A 16,551-nucleotide genomic window follows, 5' to 3' on the forward strand; every position below is an offset into this window, starting at 1 on the left:
ATTTCTTCCAAACTTTTTGTGCAAAACCACACTCCATTAAAGCATGTTTAATTGTCTCAGGGCTCTTACATCCCTCTCTTGGACATGTTGCAGACCTTGTCAATTTGTGCTTATAGAGCACTTCTCTAACCGGCAATCTTCCCCACACAATTCTCCAATTAAGATCAATAAACTTATGGTCCAAACCCCGTGGCTGGATTCGGGACCACACAGCTTCTTTTCCTCTCCGCTCTGCCGGAACCTTGGTTGTCTCTATTATTTGCTGGTATAGACATCTGTGTTTCAGTAATATCGAGGCGTCCCCCTTGTCCCAATATTTCCTCATCCACCCTGTTGCATGTTTATAATACCAGGGGAGGTCTCCCCCGTGCGGCACAGCGTTCGACCATGTCACCACCATTCTCATATGCTGCGCCAGCCAAAATCTCACAAAATACTGATAAGCATGATTCACAGGTGAGTTCAAAGCAACACACAGGTTAGACACATAGATACAGTCCAACTTCATTGGAAAGTCAGGGACTTCTCTGCCACCCTGTTCTATTTGTCGAACCATATCCACTCTTTTAATGTATTCGTATTTCCCTCCCCATATAAAACGAAACACCTCACCAACTAAAAGGCGTCTGTACCTTGCCGGCAGTGGGTACACGTATACCAAATACACTAAAAGCGGTAAAATGTCGACTTTCAAGATTAAAACCTTCCCAACTAGGGTCAGCTTTAACTTGCTCCATAATCCCAGCTTCCTTCTGACTTCCTTGATTCTAGAGGCCCAGTTGCATTGCCCCGATCCCCTCCGTAAAAAGTCAAGACCCAAGATCTTGATGGGTCCTGTACATAATCTAAAACCACTGGCCCACTGCTGTGATATCTCGCTAGAACCAAAAGCCTTCACCGTACTTTTCTCTGCATTTAGACAGGCGCCCGATGCTCTCGCAAAGACTTTAAAAACATCCAAAGCGAAGGTCAAACTAGATGTTGTGCCTGCTAATAAAGTTACATCATCTGCATACATGGTTAATTTAACTCTTTCGCCTCCGCTCCCAGGCAAGATCAAGCCATCTATTTTGTCCTCTCTTCTAATTGCACATGCGAAAGGCTCTATGTAGATCGCAAATAACAAAGGCGAGAGAGGGCAACCTTGCCTCACTCCGGCTTTCTGGTTGATAAAATCTCCTATCCAACCATTCACTGCCGCTCTGCTCCCCACGTCGTTGTATAGGGTTCTGATCCAGCTGATCACCGTTGGTCCAAAACCTAAGTTCTCCAAAACCAGCCATAAGAATTTGTGCGAGACCCTGTCAAAAGCCTTCTCCAGATCTAAGTTGGCTAATAATAGAGGAACCTTTCTCTGTTCAGCCCATGATACAGCATCCCTTAATAACTGCAGGGTCCATTTTCCCGACCTCCCTTTCACTCCACTAGTCTGGTCCTTGCCTATTATGCTCGGCATCACCTGAGCTACACGATAGACAAGCGCTTTTGCCATTATCTTATAATCAGCGCATAAAAGCGTTAGGGGCCTCCAGTTTTTCAAGGACGTACGGTCTCCTTTCTTAAAAATCAGGGTTAAAATGCCTTCCCTCATGGACTTACCCATACGTTCCTTGCTAAAAATCTCTTTTATTAGTTCCAAAAGAAAAGGGCCTAAAATTCTCCAGAAAGTGCCATAGAACTCTACTGGAATTCCATCGACCCCCGGCACCTTCCCCCTTTTCAGAGACTTCATCGCCTCTTCCAGCTCAAGCAGTTCAAAAGGTTTTTCCAAATCAGCTTTCTGTTCTTCTGACAGGGTTGTCTGCAAGTTCTGAAGTATCGCTCCCGCTGCTTCCCTTTCACTTACCTTTTCTGAAAAAAGGTTCCCATAAAAACTAGATACTTCTCGCAGCATTCCCTCTTGGTCTGTAATCTGTCCACCACCAGAGTCAGAGACAGCTTGTAATACTCTCTTCTCCTGCCTCTTTCGAATCTTGTTAAAGAAAAAGGTAGAACATGTCTCATATTTTTCTAGAAACTCCACCCTCGCTCTGAACAGAAAATCTCTTGCCCTCTTCTCATAATACTCCTTTATCTGTTTGACAAGAGTTGTAACTTTTTTCTCACTAGAGGGCGCTGTACCATTTCCACTGTTATAGGCTTTCTCCAAATCTCTCTCGAGATTCTCTAATTCCTCCTTCTCCTCCTTCCTCCTCTCCCTACAGTATTTCCTGGAGATCTTTCCTATCACCATCTTGGCTTCTTCCCAGATCTCTACTAGAGATCTGTCGTCCGGTCTTTTATTCAGAAACCTTGTTAAAAACCTTTCCATCTTCTTTATGTACTTCGTTTCTTCCAGAACCGAACAATTTAATCTCCAGACCCCTCTTCCAAAATTAATTCCAAAATCCACTATCCCAACATTCACAACACAATGGTCAGAGAACCAAACTGGAGTGACTTTAACGGTTCCCACCTTGATTGTGCTAGATACGAAAACATAGTCTAGTTTTCTGCACACACCCCTCGTGTTGCTCCAGGTACATCCCACTTGGGGTGGGATACTCATTTTATGACTGTCCTTCAAACTGTACATTCTCAAAATATTCTTTACCTTTCGGGCATCCCCATCCTTCTCATTATCAATATCAATATTAAAATCCCCGCCAATCACTACAGCCTTGTTTGTCACACATAAAGGACCCAAATTAGTCAAGAAATCCCTCCTTTCCCTAATTGCAGCTGGAGCATACACACACACAAACCTACCGTCTATCCCGTTGACCCTCGCATCCACACACAACAACCTTCCCGGCTCACTCACCCTCACCTCTCCGCATTCCGTTTGAGGGTTCCCGAACAGGATCCCTACCCCGGTAGAGTTTACCTTTCCAATGCTCCACCTTGAGGGGCCACGGTCCCACAAGGCGGACAGCGTCTCCTTATCTCTTTCATCCTTGATATGTACCTCCTGTAAAAAACACACAGTCGGTTTCAAATCTCTGATATATTCAAAAACAGCCACTCTCTTAGCCCTATCACGCAGCCCTCGCACATTAATTGTCAAGATGCTGCTCATTGAAAAAAAGGGTTAAGTCCAGGCTTTTTGGGCTCTCCCCTCACCCTCTTTGATATATGCCTGTAATTCTGATCCGCATCTAATCACGTCCTCCTTCTTTTTACCTTCAAGGCTCATCCCCAGCACTTCCCTTCCACTATGATCAAAAGTGATCTTAACACTGCTGAACTGCCTGAGGATGTCCTTAATTTTCTCAAACCCTTTCGGGTATCTCACCCCCTCCCTGTACCATGTAGTTTGCTTAAGGAAAGCACTGGTGGTCTCGATATCAAGCCTCCAGAGGCTTCCTGTCTGCCACACCTTCCGGCGTAACTCCTCATACCTCCGCTGGCGGTCTTTCCTAGCTAAATCCCCAGCCTTTTGGGCCTCCCTATCCTTAATTAGGTCCACCAGAACCTGCTGCGCAGCCATAGCGGACTTCTGTTCCCTACTTGTGATCCTAATTAGGTTTTTGCCCTCTACTTCAAAGACCACGCCCTCTTGTACTAATTTAACCAAATTTGGGACAGATGTAAAATCAATCTGCCCCTCCTCATTTATTTTCTGCTCAGACAGAAAGTCCTCTGTCGCAGCCACTATCAGTCCAACTAAGCCACAGGGTCGTTTACTGTGGCCCAAAAAACTTTCTGTCTGTTTTTCAGGTTCCATACTTGTCTGAGGAGCCGTGTCAGCAACCACCTCAGGGGTTGAGACCTCCTCGCTACTTCCTCCCATTTCTAATTTCCTTTTTGCAGTTCCACCAGTTCGTTCCACCTCTTCTCTGACCCCTATGGTTTGCTCAATGTTGCTCATTATGTCCTGCATGGCCTCAAGGTTTTTGGCCGTCCGAGCAGCAATGTCCTCTACTGTTGCTGAACCATCTTCCGCGTCTACCTCTGGATCCGGGGTGGGACTTCTGCTCTCTAGCTCCCGATCTTCCACCGATTTCTGCCTCCCCCCGTCTGCTGCTTCTCTCCCTGTATCCTCCTCTGTTTCTTCTGACACTCCAGTCGCCTCCTCTCCCTTCTCTGTACCTGAAACAGAAAGGGACAAAGAAGGCCCAGCAACCCCAGACACGCCCCCTGCTGCCTCCCTGCTTACCGAGATATGGCTCAGAGGGCAGTCCTTATACAAATGGCCATTCTCCCCGCACAGGTTGCATGTCTTTGTCGCCTTGCAGTCTGCTCCCAGATGTCCCGTTTTCCCGCAGCGTTTGCACATCAGCTCCCTGCAATTAGCTGCGAAATGTCCCTCACCTCCACACCTCCTGCATGTCAGTGGTTGTCCCGGGTAACTGAGGTATCCACGATTCGCTCCAATAAAAAACATCGCAGGGGGATGCAAAAAACCGTCTTCTTGAGTGCTGGCAGTCCTCAAACGGGCAAAAAACCTAATCTTCCCTGTCCAATACCTATTTCTGTCCATTATTTTGGTTCCTTTGGCTGTTAAGTCCACAAAACGCTTCAGAAATACCTCAATGTCTTCTTCGGGCACATAGGGATTAAACATCTGGACAATCAGAGGTCTGTTTTCTCTTATAAACAAAGGTTCCACAATATAATCACATAATGGCTTCTCCTCTTTTTTAGTTTTGGCTGTCTCCCAGACTTTTTGGCAAACCGCTCTGCTGGTCAAGAACAGGTCATAGGTCTTTTTCCCCAAAAAATCTTGAAAACAATACACATCAGTGGGACTCAGACCAAAGACACCACGAATGATATCATCCCCAAAAATTTCTCTGTCCCTCAAAACTCTTTCTCCAGCTTCTTCCTTCTGCACAAACCTAATTGTGTGTCTCAACTGACCTTCACGACTGCCAGCGCCCTCTAGTGGTCTTCCCGCCGAACTTCTAGATGAAGCCGCAGCTGCTGCATAACTTCTTCCTCCCTCCTTCGCAGGTCCTTTTCCAGTTCTTCCACGGTCTTCTCCGGCCAGGGTCCTCCCTGCCGTATCAAAAGCGCCTTCAGGAGCCGGCTCCATCCCTCCGTCCTCTCCGCTCCGCCGCTCCATCTGGTGGGTTGTAGAAATCGTCCGCCGCCGCTGCCGCCGCCGCCGATGCTCTCCTCTCTCCTCTCCGCCGCTGCTCTCTCGGTCTCCCAGCTAAGTCCTCAGACCGCGGTCATGCCACGTATCTTCAGATCTTAGCCAAAAGGCCGAGAAGCGATGCCCGACGCCGGCCTTGGGCGGGCGCGCGGGCGTCCGGCTGGCGCGCAGCGGCGCAGGCCGACGCCTCTGGAGCCCGGTCCGCACGCGGCTGCCGGCCGCCCGGACTCCGCTCTCCCCCTCTCTTGCCTGCCTGCTTGCTCGCCTGCCTGCCCGCCAGTCCCGGGCGGGGGCCCTGCTCTTTGATCTCCTGTCAACGGCCCGACAACGACCGCAGCCGCGGGGGGCGCCAGCCGGCCGGCCTCCTTAGCTTAGGCCCCTCCCACCAGCAGCAGCCGTGCCGAGTGAGCTGCAAGCGAAAGCGGACCGTCGGCACCTGCGGGCAGAGGCAAGGGGCAGCGCTCTCTCGGGAGGGACGGGGACACACACACACCTGCCTGCCTGCCGAAAAAAAGAAAGAAAAGGTGTATATACTAAGTTTTTTGGAGGGAAAACGGCCGGCTGTCGAAAGGGGCCCGCCTGCAAGGACGGGGACACACACACACACACACACACACACACACACACACACACACACACACACACACACAAGCCACGCCTGCCTCCCTGGAAAAAGGAGGAAAAAACTAAGTTTTTTGGAGGGAAAACGCACGGGAGCCGAAAAGGGGGCCGGCCTGCTTGCCGAGAGAGTCGAGGCGCGGGAAAGTGCACGGAGGGAGCACGGGAACGGGGAGGGGGAGAGAGAGAGACACAGAGACACACAGATGGACGAGAGACGAGACCGGAGAGGAAGGAGCTCCGGTCCACCTCGCTTGCTTGCTAGCTACGTCTGTCTTTTCACCGCTGAGAGAAGGTAGTGCACCGTTCCCGGAGGCGCTGCAATACCGGGCCGATGCGTGGAGAGGACGGAGCAAGCTCCTGATCCAGCTCCCTGTTCCAAAAATCCGTTTAATATGTGGTCCCCCGATGGGGGACGTATCAGATATTAAACTGATAAGAACAGATACTACACTTGATCTTAGCCAAAAGGCCGAGAAGCGATGCCCGACGCCGGCCTTGGGCGGGCGCGCGGGCGTCCGGCTGGCGCGCAGCGGCGCAGGCCGACGCCTCTGGAGCCCGGTCCGCACGCGGCTGCCGGCCGCCCGGACTCCGCTCTCCCCCTCTCTTGCCTGCCTGCTTGCTCGCCTGCCTGCCCGCCAGTCCCGGGCGGGGGCCCTGCTCTTTGATCTCCTGTCAACGGCCCGACAACGACCGCAGCCGCGGGGGGCGCCAGCCGGCCGGCCTCCTTAGCTTAGGCCCCTCCCACAAGCAGCAGCCGTGCCGAGTGAGCTGCAAGCGAAAGCGGACCGTCGGCACCTGCGGGCAGAGGCAAGGGGCAGCGCTCTCTCGGGAGGGACGGGGACACACACACACCTGCCTGCCTGCCGAAAAAAAGAAAGAAAAGGTGTATATACTAAGTTTTTTGGAGGGAAAACGGCCGGCTGTCGAAAGGGGCCCGCCTGCAAGGACGGGGACACACACACACACACACACACACACACACACACACACACACACACACACACACACAAGCCACGCCTGCCTCCCTGGAAAAAGGAGGAAAAAACTAAGTTTTTTGGAGGGAAAACGCACGGGAGCCGAAAAGGGGGCCGGCCTGCTTGCCGAGAGAGTCGAGGCGCGGGAAAGTGCACGGAGGGAGCACGGGAACGGGGAGGGGGAGAGAGAGAGACACAGAGACACACAGATGGACGAGAGACGAGACCGGAGAGGAAGGAGCTCCGGTCCACCTCGCTTGCTTGCTAGCTACGTCTGTCTTTTCACCGCTGAGAGAAGGTAGTGCACCGTTCCCGGAGGCGCTGCAATACCGGGCCGATGCGTGGAGAGGACGGAGCAAGCTCCTGATCCAGCTCCCTGTTCCAAAAATCCGTTTAATATGTGGTCCCCCGATGGGGGACGTATCAGATATTAAACTGATAAGAACAGATACTACACTTGATCTTAGCCAAAAGGCCGAGAAGCGATGCCCGACGCCGGCCTTGGGCGGGCGCGCGGGCGTCCGGCTGGCGCGCAGCGGCGCAGGCCGACGCCTCTGGAGCCCGGTCCGCACGCGGCTGCCGGCCGCCCGGACTCCGCTCTCCCCCTCTCTTGCCTGCCTGCTTGCTCGCCTGCCTGCCCGCCAGTCCCGGGCGGGGGCCCTGCTCTTTGATCTCCTGTCAACGGCCCGACAACGACCGCAGCCGCGGGGGGCGCCAGCCGGCCGGCCTCCTTAGCTTAGGCCCCTCCCACCAGCAGCAGCCGTGCCGAGTGAGCTGCAAGCGAAAGCGGACCGTCGGCACCTGCGGGCAGAGGCAAGGGGCAGCGCTCTCTCGGGAGGGACGGGGACACACACACACCTGCCTGCCTGCCGAAAAAAAGAAAGAAAAGGTGTATATACTAAGTTTTTTGGAGGGAAAACGGCCGGCTGTCGAAAGGGGCCCGCCTGCAAGGACGGGGACACACACACACACACACACACACACACACACACACACACACACACACACACACACACACACAAGCCACGCCTGCCTCCCTGGAAAAAGGAGGAAAAAACTAAGTTTTTTGGAGGGAAAACGCACGGGAGCCGAAAAGGGGGCCGGCCTGCTTGCCGAGAGAGTCGAGGCGCGGGAAAGTGCACGGAGGGAGCACGGGAACGGGGAGGGGGAGAGAGAGAGACACAGAGACACACAGATGGACGAGAGACGAGACCGGAGAGGAAGGAGCTCCGGTCCACCTCGCTTGCTTGCTAGCTACGTCTGTCTTTTCACCGCTGAGAGAAGGTAGTGCACCGTTCCCGGAGGCGCTGCAATACCGGGCCGATGCGTGGAGAGGACGGAGCAAGCTCCTGATCCAGCTCCCTGTTCCAAAAATCCGTTTAATATGTGGTCCCCCGATGGGGGACGTATCAGATATTAAACTGATAAGAACAGATACTACACTTGATCTTAGCCAAAAGGCCGAGAAGCGATGCCCGACGCCGGCCTTGGGCGGGCGCGCGGGCGTCCGGCTGGCGCGCAGCGGCGCAGGCCGACGCCTCTGGAGCCCGGTCCGCACGCGGCTGCCGGCCGCCCGGACTCCGCTCTCCCCCTCTCTTGCCTGCCTGCTTGCTCGCCTGCCTGCCCGCCAGTCCCGGGCGGGGGCCCTGCTCTTTGATCTCCTGTCAACGGCCCGACAACGACCGCAGCCGCGGGGGGCGCCAGCCGGCCGGCCTCCTTAGCTTAGGCCCCTCCCACCAGCAGCAGCCGTGCCGAGTGAGCTGCAAGCGAAAGCGGACCGTCGGCACCTGCGGGCAGAGGCAAGGGGCAGCGCTCTCTCGGGAGGGACGGGGACACACACACACCTGCCTGCCTGCCGAAAAAAAGAAAGAAAAGGTGTATATACTAAGTTTTTTGGAGGGAAAACGGCCGGCTGTCGAAAGGGGCCCGCCTGCAAGGACGGGGACACACACACACACACACACACACACACACACACACACACACAAGCCACGCCTGCCTCCCTGGAAAAAGGAGGAAAAAACTAAGTTTTTTGGAGGGAAAACGCACGGGAGCCGAAAAGGGGGCCGGCCTGCTTGCCGAGAGAGTCGAGGCGCGGGAAAGTGCACGGAGGGAGCACGGGAACGGGGAGGGGGAGAGAGAGAGACACAGAGACACACAGATGGACGAGAGACGAGACCGGAGAGGAAGGAGCTCCGGTCCACCTCGCTTGCTTGCTAGCTACGTCTGTCTTTTCACCGCTGAGAGAAGGTAGTGCACCGTTCCCGGAGGCGCTGCAATACCGGGCCGATGCGTGGAGAGGACGGAGCAAGCTCCTGATCCAGCTCCCTGTTCCAAAAATCCGTTTAATATGTGGTCCCCCGATGGGGGACGTATCAGATATTAAACTGATAAGAACAGATACTACACTTGATCTTAGCCAAAAGGCCGAGAAGCGATGCCCGACGCCGGCCTTGGGCGGGCGCGCGGGCGTCCGGCTGGCGCGCAGCGGCGCAGGCCGACGCCTCTGGAGCCCGGTCCGCACGCGGCTGCCGGCCGCCCGGACTCCGCTCTCCCCCTCTCTTGCCTGCCTGCTTGCTCGCCTGCCTGCCCGCCAGTCCCGGGCGGGGGCCCTGCTCTTTGATCTCCTGTCAACGGCCCGACAACGACCGCAGCCGCGGGGGGCGCCAGCCGGCCGGCCTCCTTAGCTTAGGCCCCTCCCACCAGCAGCAGCCGTGCCGAGTGAGCTGCAAGCGAAAGCGGACCGTCGGCACCTGCGGGCAGAGGCAAGGGGCAGCGCTCTCTCGGGAGGGACGGGGACACACACACACCTGCCTGCCTGCCGAAAAAAAGAAAGAAAAGGTGTATATACTAAGTTTTTTGGAGGGAAAACGGCCGGCTGTCGAAAGGGGCCCGCCTGCAAGGACGGGGACACACACACACACACACACACACACACACACACACACACACACACACACACACAAGCCACGCCTGCCTCCCTGGAAAAAGGAGGAAAAAACTAAGTTTTTTGGAGGGAAAACGCACGGGAGCCGAAAAGGGGGCCGGCCTGCTTGCCGAGAGAGTCGAGGCGCGGGAAAGTGCACGGAGGGAGCACGGGAACGGGGAGGGGGAGAGAGAGAGACACAGAGACACACAGATGGACGAGAGACGAGACCGGAGAGGAAGGAGCTCCGGTCCACCTCGCTTGCTTGCTAGCTACGTCTGTCTTTTCACCGCTGAGAGAAGGTAGTGCACCGTTCCCGGAGGCGCTGCAATACCGGGCCGATGCGTGGAGAGGACGGAGCAAGCTCCTGATCCAGCTCCCTGTTCCAAAAATCCGTTTAATATGTGGTCCCCCGATGGGGGACGTATCAGATATTAAACTGATAAGAACAGATACTACACTTGATCTTAGCCAAAAGGCCGAGAAGCGATGCCCGACGCCGGCCTTGGGCGGGCGCGCGGGCGTCCGGCTGGCGCGCAGCGGCGCAGGCCGACGCCTCTGGAGCCCGGTCCGCACGCGGCTGCCGGCCGCCCGGACTCCGCTCTCCCCCTCTCTTGCCTGCCTGCTTGCTCGCCTGCCTGCCCGCCAGTCCCGGGCGGGGGCCCTGCTCTTTGATCTCCTGTCAACGGCCCGACAACGACCGCAGCCGCGGGGGGCGCCAGCCGGCCGGCCTCCTTAGCTTAGGCCCCTCCCACCAGCAGCAGCCGTGCCGAGTGAGCTGCAAGCGAAAGCGGACCGTCGGCACCTGCGGGCAGAGGCAAGGGGCAGCGCTCTCTCGGGAGGGACGGGGACACACACACACCTGCCTGCCTGCCGAAAAAAAGAAAGAAAAGGTGTATATACTAAGTTTTTTGGAGGGAAAACGGCCGGCTGTCGAAAGGGGCCCGCCTGCAAGGACGGGGACACACACACACACACACACACACACACACACACACACACACACACACACACACACACAAGCCACGCCTGCCTCCCTGGAAAAAGGAGGAAAAAACTAAGTTTTTTGGAGGGAAAACGCACGGGAGCCGAAAAGGGGGCCGGCCTGCTTGCCGAGAGAGTCGAGGCGCGGGAAAGTGCACGGAGGGAGCACGGGAACGGGGAGGGGGAGAGAGAGAGACACAGAGACACACAGATGGACGAGAGACGAGACCGGAGAGGAAGGAGCTCCGGTCCACCTCGCTTGCTTGCTAGCTACGTCTGTCTTTTCACCGCTGAGAGAAGGTAGTGCACCGTTCCCGGAGGCGCTGCAATACCGGGCCGATGCGTGGAGAGGACGGAGCAAGCTCCTGATCCAGCTCCCTGTTCCAAAAATCCGTTTAATATGTGGTCCCCCGATGGGGGACGTATCAGATATTAAACTGATAAGAACAGATACTACACTTGATCTTAGCCAAAAGGCCGAGAAGCGATGCCCGACGCCGGCCTTGGGCGGGCGCGCGGGCGTCCGGCTGGCGCGCAGCGGCGCAGGCCGACGCCTCTGGAGCCCGGTCCGCACGCGGCTGCCGGCCGCCCGGACTCCGCTCTCCCCCTCTCTTGCCTGCCTGCTTGCTCGCCTGCCTGCCCGCCAGTCCCGGGCGGGGGCCCTGCTCTTTGATCTCCTGTCAACGGCCCGACAACGACCGCAGCCGCGGGGGGCGCCAGCCGGCCGGCCTCCTTAGCTTAGGCCCCTCCCACCAGCAGCAGCCGTGCCGAGTGAGCTGCAAGCGAAAGCGGACCGTCGGCACCTGCGGGCAGAGGCAAGGGGCAGCGCTCTCTCGGGAGGGACGGGGACACACACACACCTGCCTGCCTGCCGAAAAAAAGAAAGAAAAGGTGTATATACTAAGTTTTTTGGAGGGAAAACGGCCGGCTGTCGAAAGGGGCCCGCCTGCAAGGACGGGGACACACACACACACACACACACACACACACACACACACACACACACACACACACACAAGCCACGCCTGCCTCCCTGGAAAAAGGAGGAAAAAACTAAGTTTTTTGGAGGGAAAACGCACGGGAGCCGAAAAGGGGGCCGGCCTGCTTGCCGAGAGAGTCGAGGCGCGGGAAAGTGCACGGAGGGAGCACGGGAACGGGGAGGGGGAGAGAGAGAGACACAGAGACACACAGATGGACGAGAGACGAGACCGGAGAGGAAGGAGCTCCGGTCCACCTCGCTTGCTTGCTAGCTACGTCTGTCTTTTCACCGCTGAGAGAAGGTAGTGCACCGTTCCCGGAGGCGCTGCAATACCGGGCCGATGCGTGGAGAGGACGGAGCAAGCTCCTGATCCAGCTCCCTGTTCCAAAAATCCGTTTAATATGTGGTCCCCCGATGGGGGACGTATCAGATATTAAACTGATAAGAACAGATACTACACTTGATCTTAGCCAAAAGGCCGAGAAGCGATGCCCGACGCCGGCCTTGGGCGGGCGCGCGGGCGTCCGGCTGGCGCGCAGCGGCGCAGGCCGACGCCTCTGGAGCCCGGTCCGCACGCGGCTGCCGGCCGCCCGGACTCCGCTCTCCCCCTCTCTTGCCTGCCTGCTTGCTCGCCTGCCTGCCCGCCAGTCCCGGGCGGGGGCCCTGCTCTTTGATCTCCTGTCAACGGCCCGACAACGACCGCAGCCGCGGGGGGCGCCAGCCGGCCGGCCTCCTTAGCTTAGGCCCCTCCCACCAGCAGCAGCCGTGCCGAGTGAGCTGCAAGCGAAAGCGGACCGTCGGCACCTGCGGGCAGAGGCAAGGGGCAGCGCTCTCTCGGGAGGGACGGGGACACACACACACCTGCCTGCCTGCCGAAAAAAAGAAAGAAAAGGTGTATATACTAAGTTTTTTGGAGGGAAAACGGCCGGCTGTCGAAAGGGGCCCGCCTGCAAGGACGGGGACACACACACACACACACACACACACACACACACACACACACACACACACACACACACACACACACACACAAGCCACGCCTGCCTCCCTGGAAAAAGGAGGAAAAAACTAAGTTTTTTGGAGGGAAAACGCACGGGAGCCGAAAAGGGGGCCGGCCTGCTTGCCGAGAGAGTCGAGGCGCGGGAAAGTGCACGGAGGGAGCACGGGAACGGGGAGGGGGAGAGAGAGAGACACAGAGACACACAGATGGACGAGAGACGAGACCGGAGAGGAAGGAGCTCCGGTCCACCTCGCTTGCTTGCTAGCTACGTCTGTCTTTTCACCGCTGAGAGAAGGTAGTGCACCGTTCCCGGAGGCGCTGCAATACCGGGCCGATGCGTGGAGAGGACGGAGCAAGCTCCTGATCCAGCTCCCTGTTCCAAAAATCCGTTTAATATGTGGTCCCCCGATGGGGGACGTATCAGATATTAAACTGATAAGAACAGATACTACACTTGATCTTAGCCAAAAGGCCGAGAAGCGATGCCCGACGCCGGCCTTGGGCGGGCGCGCGGGCGTCCGGCTGGCGCGCAGCGGCGCAGGCCGACGCCTCTGGAGCCCGGTCCGCACGCGGCTGCCGGCCGCCCGGACTCCGCTCTCCCCCTCTCTTGCCTGCCTGCTTGCTCGCCTGCCTGCCCGCCAGTCCCGGGCGGGGGCCCTGCTCTTTGATCTCCTGTCAACGGCCCGACAACGACCGCAGCCGCGGGGGGCGCCAGCCGGCCGGCCTCCTTAGCTTAGGCCCCTCCCACAAGCAGCAGCCGTGCCGAGTGAGCTGCAAGCGAAAGCGGACCGTCGGCACCTGCGGGCAGAGGCAAGGGGCAGCGCTCTCTCGGGAGGGACGGGGACACACACACACCTGCCTGCCTGCCGAAAAAAAGAAAGAAAAGGTGTATATACTAAGTTTTTTGGAGGGAAAACGGCCGGCTGTCGAAAGGGGCCCGCCTGCAAGGACGGGGACACACACACACACACACACACACACACACACACACACACACACACACACACACACAAGCCACGCCTGCCTCCCTGGAAAAAGGAGGAAAAAACTAAGTTTTTTGGAGGGAAAACGCACGGGAGCCGAAAAGGGGGCCGGCCTGCTTGCCGAGAGAGTCGAGGCGCGGGAAAGTGCACGGAGGGAGCACGGGAACGGGGAGGGGGAGAGAGAGAGACACAGAGACACACAGATGGACGAGAGACGAGACCGGAGAGGAAGGAGCTCCGGTCCACCTCGCTTGCTTGCTAGCTACGTCTGTCTTTTCACCGCTGAGAGAAGGTAGTGCACCGTTCCCGGAGGCGCTGCAATACCGGGCCGATGCGTGGAGAGGACGGAGCAAGCTCCTGATCCAGCTCCCTGTTCCAAAAATCCGTTTAATATGTGGTCCCCCGATGGGGGACGTATCAGATATTAAACTGATAAGAACAGATACTACACTTGATCTTAGCCAAAAGGCCGAGAAGCGATGCCCGACGCCGGCCTTGGGCGGGCGCGCGGGCGTCCGGCTGGCGCGCAGCGGCGCAGGCCGACGCCTCTGGAGCCCGGTCCGCACGCGGCTGCCGGCCGCCCGGACTCCGCTCTCCCCCTCTCTTGCCTGCCTGCTTGCTCGCCTGCCTGCCCGCCAGTCCCGGGCGGGGGCCCTGCTCTTTGATCTCCTGTCAACGGCCCGACAACGACCGCAGCCGCGGGGGGCGCCAGCCGGCCGGCCTCCTTAGCTTAGGCCCCTCCCACCAGCAGCAGCCGTGCCGAGTGAGCTGCAAGCGAAAGCGGACCGTCGGCACCTGCGGGCAGAGGCAAGGGGCAGCGCTCTCTCGGGAGGGACGGGGACACACACACACCTGCCTGCCTGCCGAAAAAAAGAAAGAAAAGGTGTATATACTAAGTTTTTTGGAGGGAAAACGGCCGGCTGTCGAAAGGGGCCCGCCTGCAAGGACGGGGACACACACACACACACACACACACACACACACACACACACACACACACACACACACACACACACACAAGCCACGCCTGCCTCCCTGGAAAAAGGAGGAAAAAACTAAGTTTTTTGGAGGGAAAACGCACGGGAGCCGAAAAGGGGGCCGGCCTGCTTGCCGAGAGAGTCGAGGCGCGGGAAAGTGCACGGAGGGAGCACGGGAACGGGGAGGGGGAGAGAGAGAGACACAGAGACACACAGATGGACGAGAGACGAGACCGGAGAGGAAGGAGCTCCGGTCCACCTCGCTTGCTTGCTAGCTACGTCTGTCTTTTCACCGCTGAGAGAAGGTAGTGCACCGTTCCCGGAGGCGCTGCAATACCGGGCCGATGCGTGGAGAGGACGGAGCAAGCTCCTGATCCAGCTCCCTGTTCCAAAAATCCGTTTAATATGTGGTCCCCCGATGGGGGACGTATCAGATATTAAACTGATAAGAACAGATACTACACTTGATCTTAGCCAAAAGGCCGAGAAGCGATGCCCGACGCCGGCCTTGGGCGGGCGCGCGGGCGTCCGGCTGGCGCGCAGCGGCGCAGGCCGACGCCTCTGGAGCCCGGTCCGCACGCGGCTGCCGGCCGCCCGGACTCCGCTCTCCCCCTCTCTTGCCTGCCTGCTTGCTCGCCTGCCTGCCCGCCAGTCCCGGGCGGGGGCCCTGCTCTTTGATCTCCTGTCAACGGCCCGACAACGACCGCAGCCGCGGGGGGCGCCAGCCGGCCGGCCTCCTTAGCTTAGGCCCCTCCCACAAGCAGCAGCCGTGCCGAGTGAGCTGCAAGCGAAAGCGGACCGTCGGCACCTGCGGGCAGAGGCAAGGGGCAGCGCTCTCTCGGGAGGGACGGGGACACACACACACCTGCCTGCCTGCCGAAAAAAAGAAAGAAAAGGTGTATATACTAAGTTTTTTGGAGGGAAAACGGCCGGCTGTCGAAAGGGGCCCGCCTGCAAGGACGGGGACACACACACACACACACACACACACACACACACACACACACACACACACACAAGCCACGCCTGCCTCCCTGGAAAAAGGAGGAAAAAACTAAGTTTTTTGGAGGGAAAACGCACGGGAGCCGAAAAGGGGGCCGGCCTGCTTGCCGAGAGAGTCGAGGCGCGGGAAAGTGCACGGAGGGAGCACGGGAACGGGGAGGGGGAGAGAGAGAGACACAGAGACACACAGATGGACGAGAGACGAGACCGGAGAGGAAGGAGCTCCGGTCCACCTCGCTTGCTTGCTAGCTACGTCTGTCTTTTCACCGCTGAGAGAAGGTAGTGCACCGTTCCCGGAGGCGCTGCAATACCGGGCCGATGCGTGGAGAGGACGGAGCAAGCTCCTGATCCAGCTCCCTGTTCCAAAAATCCGTTTAATATGTGGTCCCCCGATGGGGGACGTATCAGATATTAAACTGATAAGAACAGATACTACACTTGATCTTAGCCAAAAGGCCGAGAAGCGATGCCCGACGCCGGCCTTGGGCGGGCGCGCGGGCGTCCGGCTGGCGCGCAGCGGCGCAGGCCGACGCCTCTGGAGCCCGGTCCGCACGCGGCTGCCGGCCGCCCGGACTCCGCTCTCCCCCTCTCTTGCCTGCCTGCTTGCTCGCCTGCCTGCCCGCCAGTCCCGGGCGGGGGCCCTGCTCTTTGATCTCCTGTCAACGGCCCGACAACGACCGCAGCCGCGGGGGGCGCCAGCCGGCCGGCCTCCTTAGCTTAGGCCCCTCCCACCAGCAGCAGCCGTGCCGAGTGAGCTGCAAGCGAAAGCGGACCGTCGGCACCTGCGGGCAGAGGCAAGGGGCAGCGCTCTCTCGGGAGGGACGGGGACACACACACACCTGCCTGCCTGCCGAAAAAAAGAAAGAAAAGGTGTATATACTAAGTTTTTTGGAGGGAAAACGGCCGGCTGTCGAAAGGGGCCCGCCTGCAAGGACGGGGACACACACACACACACACACACACACACACACACACACACACACACACACACACACACACACACACAAGCCACGCCTGCCTCCCTG

At 58.0% G+C, this 16,551-nt stretch overlaps 11 non-coding genes across 11 annotated transcripts; all 11 read right to left on the reverse strand.

The window, feature by feature from the left end:
- Window positions 1–5,991: 5,991 nt before the first annotated feature.
- LOC148806452 (U2 spliceosomal RNA) lies at window positions 5,992–6,182 on the reverse strand. The gene has a single exon (XR_016089264.1). It is a non-coding gene; the product is annotated as a U2 spliceosomal RNA (small nuclear RNA).
- Window positions 6,183–6,971: 789 nt separating this feature from the next.
- On the reverse strand, window positions 6,972–7,162 carry LOC148806453 (U2 spliceosomal RNA). The gene has a single exon (XR_016089265.1). It is a non-coding gene; the product is annotated as a U2 spliceosomal RNA (small nuclear RNA).
- Window positions 7,163–7,957: 795 nt separating this feature from the next.
- LOC148806454 (U2 spliceosomal RNA) lies at window positions 7,958–8,148 on the reverse strand. Its single transcript, XR_016089266.1, has one exon. It is a non-coding gene; the product is annotated as a U2 spliceosomal RNA (small nuclear RNA).
- Window positions 8,149–8,923: 775 nt separating this feature from the next.
- On the reverse strand, window positions 8,924–9,114 carry LOC148806455 (U2 spliceosomal RNA). The gene has a single exon (XR_016089267.1). It is a non-coding gene; the product is annotated as a U2 spliceosomal RNA (small nuclear RNA).
- Window positions 9,115–9,901: 787 nt separating this feature from the next.
- On the reverse strand, window positions 9,902–10,092 carry LOC148806456 (U2 spliceosomal RNA). The gene has a single exon (XR_016089268.1). It is a non-coding gene; the product is annotated as a U2 spliceosomal RNA (small nuclear RNA).
- A 791-nt stretch (window positions 10,093–10,883) lies between these two features.
- LOC148806457 (U2 spliceosomal RNA) lies at window positions 10,884–11,074 on the reverse strand. Its single transcript, XR_016089269.1, has one exon. It is a non-coding gene; the product is annotated as a U2 spliceosomal RNA (small nuclear RNA).
- Window positions 11,075–11,863: 789 nt separating this feature from the next.
- Window positions 11,864–12,054, reverse strand: LOC148806458 (U2 spliceosomal RNA). Its single transcript, XR_016089271.1, has one exon. It is a non-coding gene; the product is annotated as a U2 spliceosomal RNA (small nuclear RNA).
- Window positions 12,055–12,857: 803 nt separating this feature from the next.
- Window positions 12,858–13,048, reverse strand: LOC148806459 (U2 spliceosomal RNA). Its single transcript, XR_016089272.1, has one exon. It is a non-coding gene; the product is annotated as a U2 spliceosomal RNA (small nuclear RNA).
- Window positions 13,049–13,837: 789 nt separating this feature from the next.
- Window positions 13,838–14,028, reverse strand: LOC148806460 (U2 spliceosomal RNA). Its single transcript, XR_016089273.1, has one exon. It is a non-coding gene; the product is annotated as a U2 spliceosomal RNA (small nuclear RNA).
- Window positions 14,029–14,827: 799 nt separating this feature from the next.
- Window positions 14,828–15,018, reverse strand: LOC148806461 (U2 spliceosomal RNA). The gene has a single exon (XR_016089274.1). It is a non-coding gene; the product is annotated as a U2 spliceosomal RNA (small nuclear RNA).
- A 785-nt stretch (window positions 15,019–15,803) lies between these two features.
- LOC148806462 (U2 spliceosomal RNA) lies at window positions 15,804–15,994 on the reverse strand. Its single transcript, XR_016089275.1, has one exon. It is a non-coding gene; the product is annotated as a U2 spliceosomal RNA (small nuclear RNA).
- Window positions 15,995–16,551: the final 557 nt, after the last annotated feature.

Source organism: Atractosteus spatula, unplaced genomic scaffold (genome assembly GCF_055471065.1).
Source record: "Atractosteus spatula isolate fAtrSpa1 unplaced genomic scaffold, fAtrSpa1.hap1 Scaffold_5, whole genome shotgun sequence".
NCBI classification, from domain to species: Eukaryota; Metazoa; Chordata; class Actinopteri; order Semionotiformes; family Lepisosteidae; genus Atractosteus; species Atractosteus spatula.